Below are 13279 nucleotides of genomic sequence, written 5' to 3'. Positions count from 1 at the left end.
CCTTGTGGGCAGAGCTTTTTAATTTCACCTTGCTAAAGAAGCTTTTAAATAGGAGTTAGCAGGACCTCTGCCAGGTATATTTCTTGTGTACCCAAGACAAACATCTATGAAAGGTAATGGAAGAAAAGGAGAATCACTGACGTGATTCTTCAGTGCAAGTGAATTATTACAAAAGGCCAAAATAGGTGCATTTACAAATACAAGGAACATATGCATGCAGATATATGGCAATTATTTTTGGCTGACAATAAAAATAAGCAATTTCATCTTTCAAGTGATAAATGACTTCTTATTTGGCAGAGCTGATTAAATTTGTTTTGTGGATAGAAAAAAATTGTGCTGCAGTTCACTGATACAGAAACAATTAAAATAGATTGGTTTACCTGATGCAATTTCAGAAATGAACTAATTATCCTTTTATGAAAACACATCTGTAAACGGATAATTGATTTGAATGAGTACAATATTTCACAGAGACAGGAGTGAGTACAACATCTATTTTACCTACACAATAAATTCTTATAGTCTTTAAAAATTTAATTCTTAATTGCGGCTGGTTTAATATGTGCTTGTTTTTGTTTTATACATATGCATGCATTAATGTATAGGCTTCCTTTTTGGATATAAATATATATAAATATCAAAATATTTGGTTTCAGAAAAACAACAAATTAGCTTGGAGCACTGCAGATGAGCCACAGTTTACTTAAGTGACACAATGGTTTCTAAACCTTCTGTTAAATCTTGTTGCTTCAACAGGCTGTCACAATGAGTTCGTATAACACGATGCAGATCCTTTTTTGTTTTGTTTTGTTTGGATATTAAGTAAAATAGCAGAAATTTCTCCTGTTTGTTTTGCCAAATGGATGTTCTGCCTAGAGAAGAGGATTCTGTACAGTGGCACATTTCCTGCTGGTCCTTGCAAATGCTTTGACATGCAGAAATAGGATCTACATTGCCATCCAAAAGTCTGAGATATGTTGGGATAATGCCAGAGAAGGGCTGAAAGTCAAATAGAATAATTTAAAGGTGTGACACGGGAAGAACAGCTAAAGGGATTTATGGCACAAGGTGTAAAGGACAACTACCTGAGAGATAGAGCGATAAACAATATTTAGAGAACATGCAAAATAATGTCAGTAGGAGTAGAAATTTAAGTGTGCTATTTGGAAATGATCAGTGACATTTAGTTTTCAGGTCAGTTAGCTGGTGGAATAATTTATACAGGGCAGCAACAACTTGGAACAACTGAGAAGGAAGGTTAGTTTGTACTTGCCCATCATGAGCGACTGAGAGTAAACCACTGCTGCATCTGTGAGAAAGACAAAGGTGTTTCTAGGACAGATGAGATCTTTTCAGTTTATACAACAAAATACAAATGTCACTGAATCTTGTTCCTGAAGAGACCTCACCTGCAGTACTTTGAGCCAGTGAGATCCCACAGTCAGGAACCCAAAATGGGCGTGGTGAAGAAAAGGCCAGTAAAGCGGTTGGGCTTCTGTGCAAAAAGAAGCTGGGCACACTGACCTTGCTCAAGTCATAATGACAAAAAGAGAAAAAAATTATTAAAAAGTCCTTCTTTCTCTCCATTTTTAAAACTCAAGAGGCGGTGAACGAGTTTAATGCATCACGAATAAACTGGACATAAATACATTTATATAGAAACCAGAGGAAAGTTTTCAACTCTCTGGATCACAACAAGTAAACATCAATAATAAGAAGCATGTTTTGAGACAGATCCTGATCAGCAATTCACATGGACAAGAAACTCTTTATACCTGTAATAAGAGGAGGCAGAGTCTGACAATCCTTCTAGTCTAATATTCCAGGTCAAGTAAAATAGCACAGCCTGATCTTCCAAGGCTCCAAAGAACATTGACTCTGGAAATTTTTCTTATTTGTGACTGACTTGAAAAATACATGGGAAGTAAGCATCTGTTTAATTATTGGCTGTGCTTACCAAGCACTGTAAACTAATGTATTTCAATAACAAGCACTAATTTTCATGATGCAACTTCGTGTTGTTAATAGAAAAGAAATTCATCATAAAGCAAACTGAAAATACAGCATAAAATAAACTGAATTGAAGACTAAAAAAATAGCAGTACTGCACTGCAGTACTGATTTTATTGTTCATAGAGAAAGTTGGTCGTGGCTTCTCTTAAGTAACAGAAAACCAGGTTTTATATCATCCAAATATGAAAATTAAAAAGTGTATTTTGCTCTATGTGTTTATTCTGGTTGAAAGTTGCATTGATTTTGTGTTATCCTCTGCTTTTAAGTGCATACTATTAAAGTTGTGTGCCATTTCCATGCTGTCGAGGTGCTGTTTTATTAACATAGAGAAAGGAGCCTTTATAAAGGTCCATGAATATCTGCTTGCCAAGGATTTTGGTGGAACTAGAATCATCAGCACCTTCTATCAGAAACAGCCAAAACAGCACCAAAAAGAAGTGGGAAAAGTTCAGATGTAATTAAAGAGAAGGTCATTGATCCCATTCTCAAAGCACAGATTCCAGTAACCTAAAGAGTTACTAATGGAGACGGCAAGATGATGATCAAAAGAGAAGCTCGAAAGAATTAAAGATTTTCAATACCATGCTGTTTTCACAGCCTCAGGCCTAGAGCCAACATACTAATTTTGTATGAGTAACTGCAAAGCCAGGTTAAAGTAATACATTTTTTTATGGAGAAAGTACTTTCAATTTTGGAGATATAACAAAAAACAGTTTGCATTTGGCATTACTTAACAGGTGGGAGCAGAGAACTTGTTTCAGTTTGATTGTTGGAACTATTTAGATATTCTTTTATGATGAAGTAATTTAAGTCGATTCTAAGGAGCTGCATGCCAATAATCTTCAACACTTCATTTCCATGATTTACTTGAAAAATTTGATTTATAAGTGCCCCACAGCATTGTGTTGTCTATTGGGTGTACTGGACTGAAAATGTAAATTCTCTTAATGCTGCCATTTTTCATCAGAGAAGCCCCAGAATGGTTTAGTTAGAGACAGAAAGAACTGGCAGAAACTTTGCGTTTGGACAGCAAACAAAGCAAATGAAAGGAGAAAAATTTAAGAGGCAAATGAAAACTCAGTCGCCAAGGCAAGCAGCTCCAGTGCCAGCATGACTGCCAACAGAGCACCTCCAGAGGGGTTCAGGAACCACCCAGAGGGCTTTCCTAAACTAAGGGAATCTCAGGGAAGCAGAGAGACCTGGCAGGAGCCAACAGCTCGTGTCACAGCAGCTGAGGGGTCTGGGCAATGTCAGGGGCAATGGTGGCCAAGCCCTGCCATGCATAAAAAAAACTCTTGGGGAATACAGCAAACAGTGTGAGTGAACAGGGCATGGTGTGGCAGTTTGACTGTGAGTTTGCATGGAATGCCATGCAGGAAGGGACTGTAACTGCCAGCTTGACCAGGAAGCGATAGTACCGACTGTTGAGTTACCAGGGATCACTGAAAGAGCTTTAAACTAGATTTGAAAGGGAAAATGGATAAAACCAGACTTGTTAGAGATAAGCCTGGGGGCAGCACACCAGTGCTTGAGGGAGTGTGCTACAGAAGTCCTTCGGGATGCTCCAAGCTGTACTGAGTGTGCTGGGGTACACCTGAAACGGCACCTGAAACTAATGCACTCAGCCCCTCAGCCTTCTCTGTGGGGGCAGGAGATGGAGATCCATGCAGCACCAAACACATAAATGCTGTTGATACGATAGAAACCACAGAAGCACTTGAGACAGTCCCATTGAAATCACCGCTTCTCCCCAGTAAAGGTGGTAGGATCAACAGCCCAACTGAAGTGCACCTGCAGCAATGCACACAGCATGGGCAGCGAACAGGAGGAGCTGGAAGCCACTGTGCAGCTGGAAAACTACTATATAGTTGCAATCACAGAAATATGGTTGGATGACTGACAGAACTGGAGTGCTGCTGTGGATGGCTATAAGGTCTTCAGAAGGGACAGGCAAGCAAGGTGAGACAGTGGAATAGCCCTGTATGTTTGGGAGTGTGTTGACTGCCTAGAGTTTGATGATGGTGATGAAAGGGTCGAGTGTTTATGGGTAAGAATCAGTGGCAAAGAGCAGCTCCTGATAAAATTCACTCCAATTTCAGATGTAGAATTTTCACTCACTCCCTAGACACCTTTGGCATCTGGTCTTGAAAAAAATCTCAGGGATGCAGCCAGTAGTATGCCACAGGAGGTGAGTCTGAAGGATAGAACAACAAAGTTCCTCAGAGAAAATACACTTAAAGCAAAATATAAACTATACTAACGGAAAAGGAAAGTAGAAAGAAGTCTCCACACAGGAAGAGGAAGCCACATCTACATTATTAGCACAGGGAAGTCTGTGGAAATTGTCAATCAGCTTCCTAGTGGAGAGGGGGACACTGATGAAAAATGATGATGAGAAACTCAAAAGAGGACTTGCCTTTTTTCCTGAAGAGAGGGAACATTTTATGACAATGACAAAAAGCAGAAGGCAGGTACATACAGCTGGCCTTTGACTGCTTAGTCATAGCTAGTGTTGGACTTGATGATCCTAGTGGGTTGCTTCCTACTTGGGATATTCCATGGTTCTTTTGTTACTTGAGATGTTCACCCCATGTCCAGCTGCTGGTACAGAAAGGTGCAGTACACTCTACATACAATGGAGATGCTCAGACATGCTCAGGCATTCCAAATGCCATTCTATCCTTAAAAAATGCATTTGAGCCTTTGATAGTCTCAAGAAAGTTTGGCCATACGAGGTTCACATTGGGGTCTGTTGGTGGTCAGCTGAGAGAACTTGTAAAGATTGGATGGACTACCAACAGACTATGAGGGTCAAAAGCATTCCCAGTCCTGAAAAAGGTAAATAGAGAGGACCTGGGGAAAATACAGACCTTTCAACTTGGCTTAAATGCACGATGGAGTTCTGGATCAAATCATCAGATCAGTCATGTGTCCGAAACTGAAAAATAAGGAGTTAGATAAGAATTAAATCATGTTCCAAGAATTAAATCATGACTGAACCTACCTAATTTCCTTCCAAAACTACACAGAAGTTTTGGATTTTATACAGTTTAATTGGCACAACTACATTATGAATAAGAATGAGCATAGCCTGAAGAAAGTCATATATAGCAGGTGCAGAAATAGTGGGACTCCTGTACTTCACCCTGTTATTGTTCATAGATCAGGACTTCTGTCAGTAGTTCTTTGCCAATTTGAGAAAAATGCATTGGGTGTGGTGCCGTCCTTCTGCTCAGTGTTTAACAGTGAGCTTTAATGAATTTTCAAATGGTGTGAAAGCACTTCTGAGCCTCTTGGAGAACAAGGTCAGATTTGCAGATGATCTTGACATCTGAAACATGCAGGGTGTAATTCAATATGAACACACGCAAGGCAGAAAGAATCCACTGTACAAACACACCATGTGGACTAAGGCCCCAAGCAGTGGCTACTCAGAAAAGGGAATCAGGGACAGAGTGAGTCATAAGTTGGAGATGAGTTTACACTGTCCTGTTCTGTGAAAAAGCAAAAATGATCCAGGGGTTCGTGAAAAGCAGCATGCAGCCTACAGAGGATGTGGGGCTGCAGACCTTGGTGAAGATGTTGATTAGTATTTGTAATTGTATAAGGGTTTGCTGACACAGTAGTGAGAGCAGGTCTCGCAGAAGATGAACTGTTTACCTAAGATAATGCTAAGGAGGTCAGGAGGATGTTACAGAGTCAGCAGTCCTGTAGAACTGGGGTAAGAGAGACAAATTTATTAAACATGGGGTGTGTAGCGTCCTTTGCCAGGAATGGAATGTGCACTTTTCTAGATTATACAAAGTAGCACAGGATTGTTTTGAAACGCATATAATATTAGGTTATATGATGAAAAGCTTATCTGCACATGCAGAGAGGAGCCCAGGGGCACAAGGGCACCAAGAGAGCACCAATACCCCAGTCAGAGAAACGAGCTGCTGCCCCAGCCCCTGTCCTGGAAGTGAGAGACTGGCTGAGTGGGAGTTTGGTGTCTGCCTGAGATTAACTCACCTCTGCTGGGTTTGCATAGCCAGGTTTTGGTAACAGGGGGAATACAAGGGTATCGATGATGGTAGCATCTCTGGGTCAACATATTTAAGAAGCAGAAAAGGAGCAATTGCAGCTGGAGAGAGGAATAAGACTAAGTGTGAGTAACAACTCTGCAGACCCCAAGTTCGGTGAGGAAAGAGGAAGAGGAGGGGGAGCTGCTCCAGGCGCCGGAGCAGAGATTCCCCTGCAGCCTGTGGTGCAGACCATGGTGAGGCAGCTGTGCCCCTGCAGCTCTTGGAGGTCCCCGGGGGAGCAGAGATCCACTTGCAGCCCATGGAGGACCCCATGTGAGAGCAGGTGGATGTACCCCAAAGGAGGTTGTGACCCCACGGGAAGTCCATGATGCAGCAAGCTCCTGCCAGGATCTGTGGCCCCATGGAGAGAGGACCCCACACTGGAGCAGTGGAAGAGTGTGAGGAGTCCTCCTCCTGAGGAGGAAGCAGCGTCAGAGACAACATGGGATAGACTGACTGCAGCCCCCATTCCCTGTCCCCCTGCACCGCTGTGGGGGAGAAGGCAGAGAATTTGCCAGTGAAGTTGAACCTGGGAAGAAGGGAGGGATGGGGGAAGGTGTTTTATGATTTAGTTTTTATTTCTCAATTGTCCTACCTTTGATATGATTGGTAATTAATTAATTTCTCAAGTAAAATCTGATTTGCCAGTGATGGTATTTGTTGATTGCCCCTCACTCTCTGTCTTTATCTCAATCCATGAGCCTTTTGCTACATTTTCTCTGCCTGTCCAGTTGAGAAGGGCAGTGAAAAAGAGGCTTTGGTGGGCAGCTGGCATCCTGCCAGGGTCAACCGACCATACCCAAACCTGGGTGAAATTTTTAACACCAAACCAAGCCTGTGGCCATGCTGTGAAAAGTGAGACCATGCATCAATGGACAGAGTGCACTGACAGCAAAAGACGAGTACGTTTCCTCATGTAGCCCTTGTAAGACCTCATCTGGGGACTGGTTTGGGTAATTTAGGAAAGAAATAGGTCTAATGGGGGAAGGAAAAAGAATGCTGGACTTAATTTCAGCATGAGCAGTTCATGCAAGAACACTGCCTGTGAGAATTGTGGAGTCCATATTGCTTAGAGATGTGTACAAGCAGGTTTAGATCATCATCTGCCAGGATGGCTTGGCTAAAACTGATCTTGTCTTTGGTGAGACAAAATTCACTAAAAAGCTGATAAGATTCCCAGTCACTGACAGACTGCACTGAAGACAGACACCAATTCCCTGCAACAGCTTTCACAGAGAACGATGATACAAAAACAATCATGTAAAGAGCCAGGACAGACTCCTCGTGATGGGAAACATCCCTAATTACATCTGGTTTCAGACCTACACGAGGCAGGCTGCTTCCTTTGCCAAAAGCATTTGAGAACTGTAGTAAATTAAAGCAGAAGTCTCCAAAGTTTAAACCACACAATCTACAAAATCATATTTCATGTACATCGAGCCCTTTTCAAAATCAATGACAGCCATCTAAGGCAGACGAGATCATTCTAAAGCTCACTAACAACTGCAATGGATTTATTGGCTCAAAAGCACACTGATATGGAAATGTTTCATGTGGCATAAAATATTCCATCAATTTCATTTCTGAAGAAATATATTATTTATCTCCAGTTTCTAAACACAAAAGAAAATGTGATAATAGATGAGAGTCAGCAAAAAAACATATATAAGTAAATTTGGCTTTTTACCTAGGACTGGAGAGGCCTGTCAGAAGATGCAGTAAATGCTACAGCAGCAGATATTAAATCCAACATTGGTCCTTTCTTTACAGAGTATTTTACACATTTAAAACCTTCTTCTGGGGTTTTTTTGTTCAGTACCAGCCTCTAGTGAAGATACAGCTGCAGCTTGAGAAACAGAAGTAGTAAAATAGCATTACTGGTGTAGGCAACACATTAGACTGTTTTATACATCCTGAGTTCCTGACTTCCTTATAAGCTGTTCAGGCCCGGAATTGGGGGAAGGACTCTCTACCCTATATAAAACCCAAAAGGTTGTAAAAGGTCAGCCAGACCATTACATGTTGTCAAGGGTATCCTGTCTGATCTCAGACACTGAAAAGGAACAGGGCACAGTAATCTGCCTACTGCACACAGCCCAGCCTTCCACTGTTTGCTCTCCCATGTGGCTCAGTGGCTTTAGCTGTGAACCAAGTGACTTTCACAGAAGATGCCACACCCAGGTGATGGGGATGCAAGTTTGAGTCCTCTCATCCTGGGAAGAAATGGAATGGAGTTGTCCAAGACTCTGAACATGCCATGGGAGATGGCATGGGAGGTAGTCAGCGTCCAACGTTGACTCATCTCAACAGAGGTGATACAACGTAGGTATTATCTCTACAAGACCAAGTGCTCTGACCACACAGCAGACCAACAAGCATGACATGCAACACTGCATCAAAACTTCCATTTTCATTATTTCCATCCAGGCTGCTCCCAGTCAGTGTGAGGAACATCCCTCACTTTCTACCAGAGCTGTGTTTCAGCCCCCAGAGAGAGGCCTGATCCCAGAGACAGTATTTTGTGGAGGCACCAGAGCTACCCCTGTCTCCTGGCTGTACAGATCTTAACAGATCTAACACAAACTATTCTAAAAGAAGTTAATCACTGCAGATGGGGAAAAAAAAACTAGTAGGAAATAAACCTTTTTAGCAATGCCTGGCAGCAAGTTAGCATAAATCAAAGTTCCTCCTCTCTTCTCACCCTTGCAGCAGAGAGAAACAGTGGAAATACCAAACAAGACAAATAAACGCTAAAAAGTGAGATTTTTAAAGCATCAGTACACTTCCAGTAATCCCAAGTGTTATTAATAGCATTACTATGGGCATTTATTTTCCCCACACTGAAAGTAGAGGTTTAATCCCCTATTGATTGAAGTCGAAGTGCAGAACATGCTGCCATTTACATGATTGATTCACATACCTTGAGGGAATCAAGTCATCTGTAAACCAAATTTTTTCTTACTTTACAGGTCTCTGTTAGATAAATGTCTCTGTAAGCAAAATATCTTTAAATTAAGGGCAAGAGGTGAAACACACTGCTAGCAAAAGCAGGCAGAGCTTCAGTGAAGTCCAAGTGGAAAATCTGACCCGATAAATACATTTCCTTACGTTATGAGAAGGTAACTCAGATTCAAAAAAGAATCTTAAGACTGAGAAATTACATTACTCAAGAAAAAGGACCTTAAGACTGAGAAATTACGTTACTTCATACAGTATCCATGAATTCCATATAGAAGATACACATGGCAGAAAGTGATATTCACCTAGCTATATATATTAAGAATGTTTTTTGTTTGGTTGTTTGTTTTCCCAAAACAACAGATTATTGCAAGAGCCCAGTCTAGAGTCTAATTCAAACAGCAGGGATGTGATTTATAGAAGGTGCCAAGCATTCCCTCTGCTAAAACTACTGTCTTCATCTGGGCATAAAATGAGAAGCTTGAATATCCTGGTCACTTTATGAAAGGAAGACTGGAAATCTGTTCAGAGACTGCAGATAAATGACCTCAGGAATAAAGCCAGGAGGAGGAGAAAGCCCCAGGGGCCCCTGGTGAGTGCGCTCTCGTGATCGACGTCTCCTTAAGCGTTCTCTTTGAAATCTGCATGTCAAAGTTTCTCCAGTCTCTTGACAAATGGAGTTTTTACTACATTCAGCTCAGCAGGGAAAGTGTGATAACTCAGAAGGATGAAATTCAAAAGTGTTTCTGGTTCATTTGAAATGGTAGCAGCCATGACTAGGTAATAGAAAACAAAGTTCTTTTCATTGCTGTGAATCTCAATGATGCCATCTCAGGCAGGAACGATAATGTTTGATTTTTCTTCTACGTTTGTCATGCAGGAGCTAAGTGCCCTGGGTGAGGAAATGAAACAACAACTCCCAGCATTCACACAAGTATATATCTATTTATATGTTGAACAACAAGGCTAAGGAGTGGTGGATACAATAAAGGTGAGCTTTCAATCTACAGCACTTCAAGACAAGAGTAAAGTAATTCAGTAATGTAAAGTTTTGAACTGGTTTGTATAAAATTTTAATTTATATTATCTCATTAAAGTGCAAGTGGGTGACCACTGCCCACCCCAAGAGAGGATAGCAGCCTGTCCAGTCACAAGGCTGACCTGTGTCTGTCCCACAACCAGTGTACCCCCTCTAAGTGCTGAAGCATGCTGTCACATTACAGAGACACCTCTCTGCAAGCTGCACATGAAAGTTGCTGTAAAAAGTTTGTTATTACAGACTTCTGCCCCTCCCCCTTCCCATTTTTTGTGTATTGTTGATGGCAGAAATAAAGAGATTCAAGACTTCCCTGTGCCCCTTATCTATCCAACAGGATAAGTTGTAAGGAAATTATTACTGGAAGACACTTCTATAAAACAAAGTAAATTAATCACTTCTTCATATTCCCACAGAGAAAGACTTTCAGTTATTACACAGCTACAAAGTACTCTTGTTAAATTTAGCTACAGAGGTGATGATCTTTCCTAGTCACACCAATGTCCCAGCCACTGGTCAGGGAATGGAGGTGGCGGCGGCAGCATTTGGAAAACCATCCATGTCTCCAAAGCCATGCTGTGTCACTGGAATGAGCCTGGATATCTGGTTCACTTCCCTTCTTCCTAAGTAAGTTTTCATTTTCATGCATTCCCATGCAGCTGCGTCTCAGCTGGGTGTAACAGTGCCAACATTTTGAAAGGAAAATTGCTTTCTGTTTCTCACAGTATTTCATGCATAAAGCATTCCTTATGATCTAAAAATGCAACTTAGGACTTCTCTGCCTTTCAGGTCTTAAACAGGACAGATTCATGATCCCTATTGTCACGACTAACTACACTGGTACAGGGCAGGACTGAAGAAAAAGTATGGTATTTCTGTCCACCTTCTCCAGGCTGAGGACTCATTTAATTTCAAAACTGAAAAAAAAAAAATGGTATCTAAAAATTTACTGCAATGAAACTAAACTGAACAAATGAAAGGATTGTCAGGTTTTTCCCATAGCTGGCTGCAGTGTACGTTCATTTCTGCTTGTTTGTCACTCAGAATAATGCAAAGGTTTATTATCTACTACCAGGAATAGTTTATTGTGGCTGTTTAAATGGCTATAAAAGAGCTTTTGGAGAAGTGTGAAGCTCTATTAATGTTATAGACAGCTATGCAGTAGCAAAAGGCATATTTCTATTCACTTCTTGTAGGAGGTAAGGATTTAATTTTTTGTTTTAAAACATGATGGTACTCAACATTGTCAGAAGGTAGTAGACAATGTCATAACATAAATCCTGTGTTCATCTATCCATAAAAGAGCCCCCATGCCTGGGGAACACTCCTCCTTGTCTTCTGGTGGCAGGGCTGTAGGGCACCATCTCCTCTTCATGGAGAGCCTGTGAGGCTGCTACGCTGACTGTATCTCACTGCATACCTCACCCTGTGAGATGCAGCCACTGCCAGCTGCTCTTTGGTTCACATAGATATTTATATCACATTTAACCTCACTTGGATTTATCACAGCCTTTCCTTAAACCCATGTGAAGTTTATCCTTGCTGGTCCTGAGGGAGAGTTATCCAGAGCCCAGTAAAACAACTCCTCAGAATGACAGTCGAGTATGAACTTAATAACAAACCCTCACATCCAGTGATCCCCTGAGATCTCTGATTGTGCTGCCGATGCCCTTTTCTGCTTTCTCCCACTTGGTTACACCACAGATGGGCTCAGCTGCCTGTCTGCAGCTGTGCAGCACAGTAGTGAGGAGGAGATGGAATGTGTGAGTTATTTTCTAAACTGAGGATTAGAGAGGGCCAGGAACAAATGCTTGACAGAAAACCATCATGAACTGGAAGACACACACAGAGCAACTCCCTCAACCCCGTGGAGCACAAAGCCATTCACACCCCAGAAGGGTCCCCACAGTGACCTATAAACTGCACTTATGGAAATGATGACTCAGAACTTCCATTTCCCAGTTCCTTGTTGGCAGTGTGGTTATGAATGCTCTCCAGCATTGTAAGTGCACCTCAGACACAGAGGAGGTGAAAAAAGGGGCTAATTTTAACCCATTGGGAATGTTTTCAGGTTGTCAGACCCAAGTTGTGTGTCTTTGTGAGGGAGAAACAGAAGGAAGGGACCTAAGAGCACTTGAGAAAAAATTAAAGGCCAGCACAAGCACATCACTAATTCAAAGAAATCCTGCAACTGGGATTTAGAAGAGCACTGGTACAAAGTAATAGCTTATAAATCCTTGATTCCCTTAAAAATACTAATGCCAATCATCTCAAGCTTGTTATTTACTGCCTGCCTACACAGCTGACTTTTGGTTTGAGCACTTGAGGAGAAACTTCTCTGGACAACAGACCTTCAGTGATTAAACTTTAAAATACAATTCATGACACAATCTCCTATACTTTTTGAAGAGAAAAATTGGTATTCCACATAAAATTTAACAACAGAGCAGACTCTATCTTGCTAGGTTGCACAACATGACAAATGTTTTAGGGGAAAAAAAAAGAGAATTTTCATTATTGTAAAGGGCTGAAGGGGGTAGAGTTACTGGCTGTGCTCAAGGTTTTATACAAAGAGTTTTATGGAGAAAGATACAAAACATTTACTGTGGAAAAACTGTGCAGAATCTGTTGAGAACCTAGGCTGAGCCACTCCAACCTCGCTTGCTTATTAAGAGGAAATAGAAGCAACCAACCCAGAATGCTCCATCTTCTGATTTAAAAAAGAAAAGAAGAGGGGAAGGAATTGTTATCACTGTATTTGCAGCACTGCATGCTTTTTCCTTTTTTTTTTTTTTTTTTTTGTAACTTACTTGTACAAGTGCTCCATTAATAATTCATGCGGCTTCTAAACGGCAAGGCAGCCGCTGCTGCTTTGTCACATCTCACAATGGCTGAGTGACAACGGTGGCTCTGACTCCAGGCCACTATCTTTGACTATCTGCCTGGAGAGACATATCGCTGTCCTTGTCATTCAATTCCTGACACGGCTGTGACAAATGCTGGCCTGGCCTGTCATTCCCTTCACCGTCCAATAACAGAAATCTGCCACTTTTCAGTACATGGTCTGCACTCTTGTGCCCCAAAGAAGGAGCTGTATTTTAATGCTGCTGGTGATGTGCAGGTTTGCTTCTGCTCATTGCTTCTCCTCCAGATACATATTTGGATTGACACTCCAAAAAGCAGAGACTTCAAGTACTGCTCTGGG

Source organism: Manacus vitellinus, unplaced genomic scaffold (assembly GCF_001715985.3).
Source record: "Manacus vitellinus isolate BGI_N305 unplaced genomic scaffold, ASM171598v3 scaffold_1_pilon, whole genome shotgun sequence".
Taxonomy (NCBI): domain Eukaryota; kingdom Metazoa; phylum Chordata; class Aves; order Passeriformes; family Pipridae; genus Manacus; species Manacus vitellinus.
The sequence above is the reverse complement of the archived record's forward strand: the minus strand, read 5'-3'. Positions refer to the sequence as shown.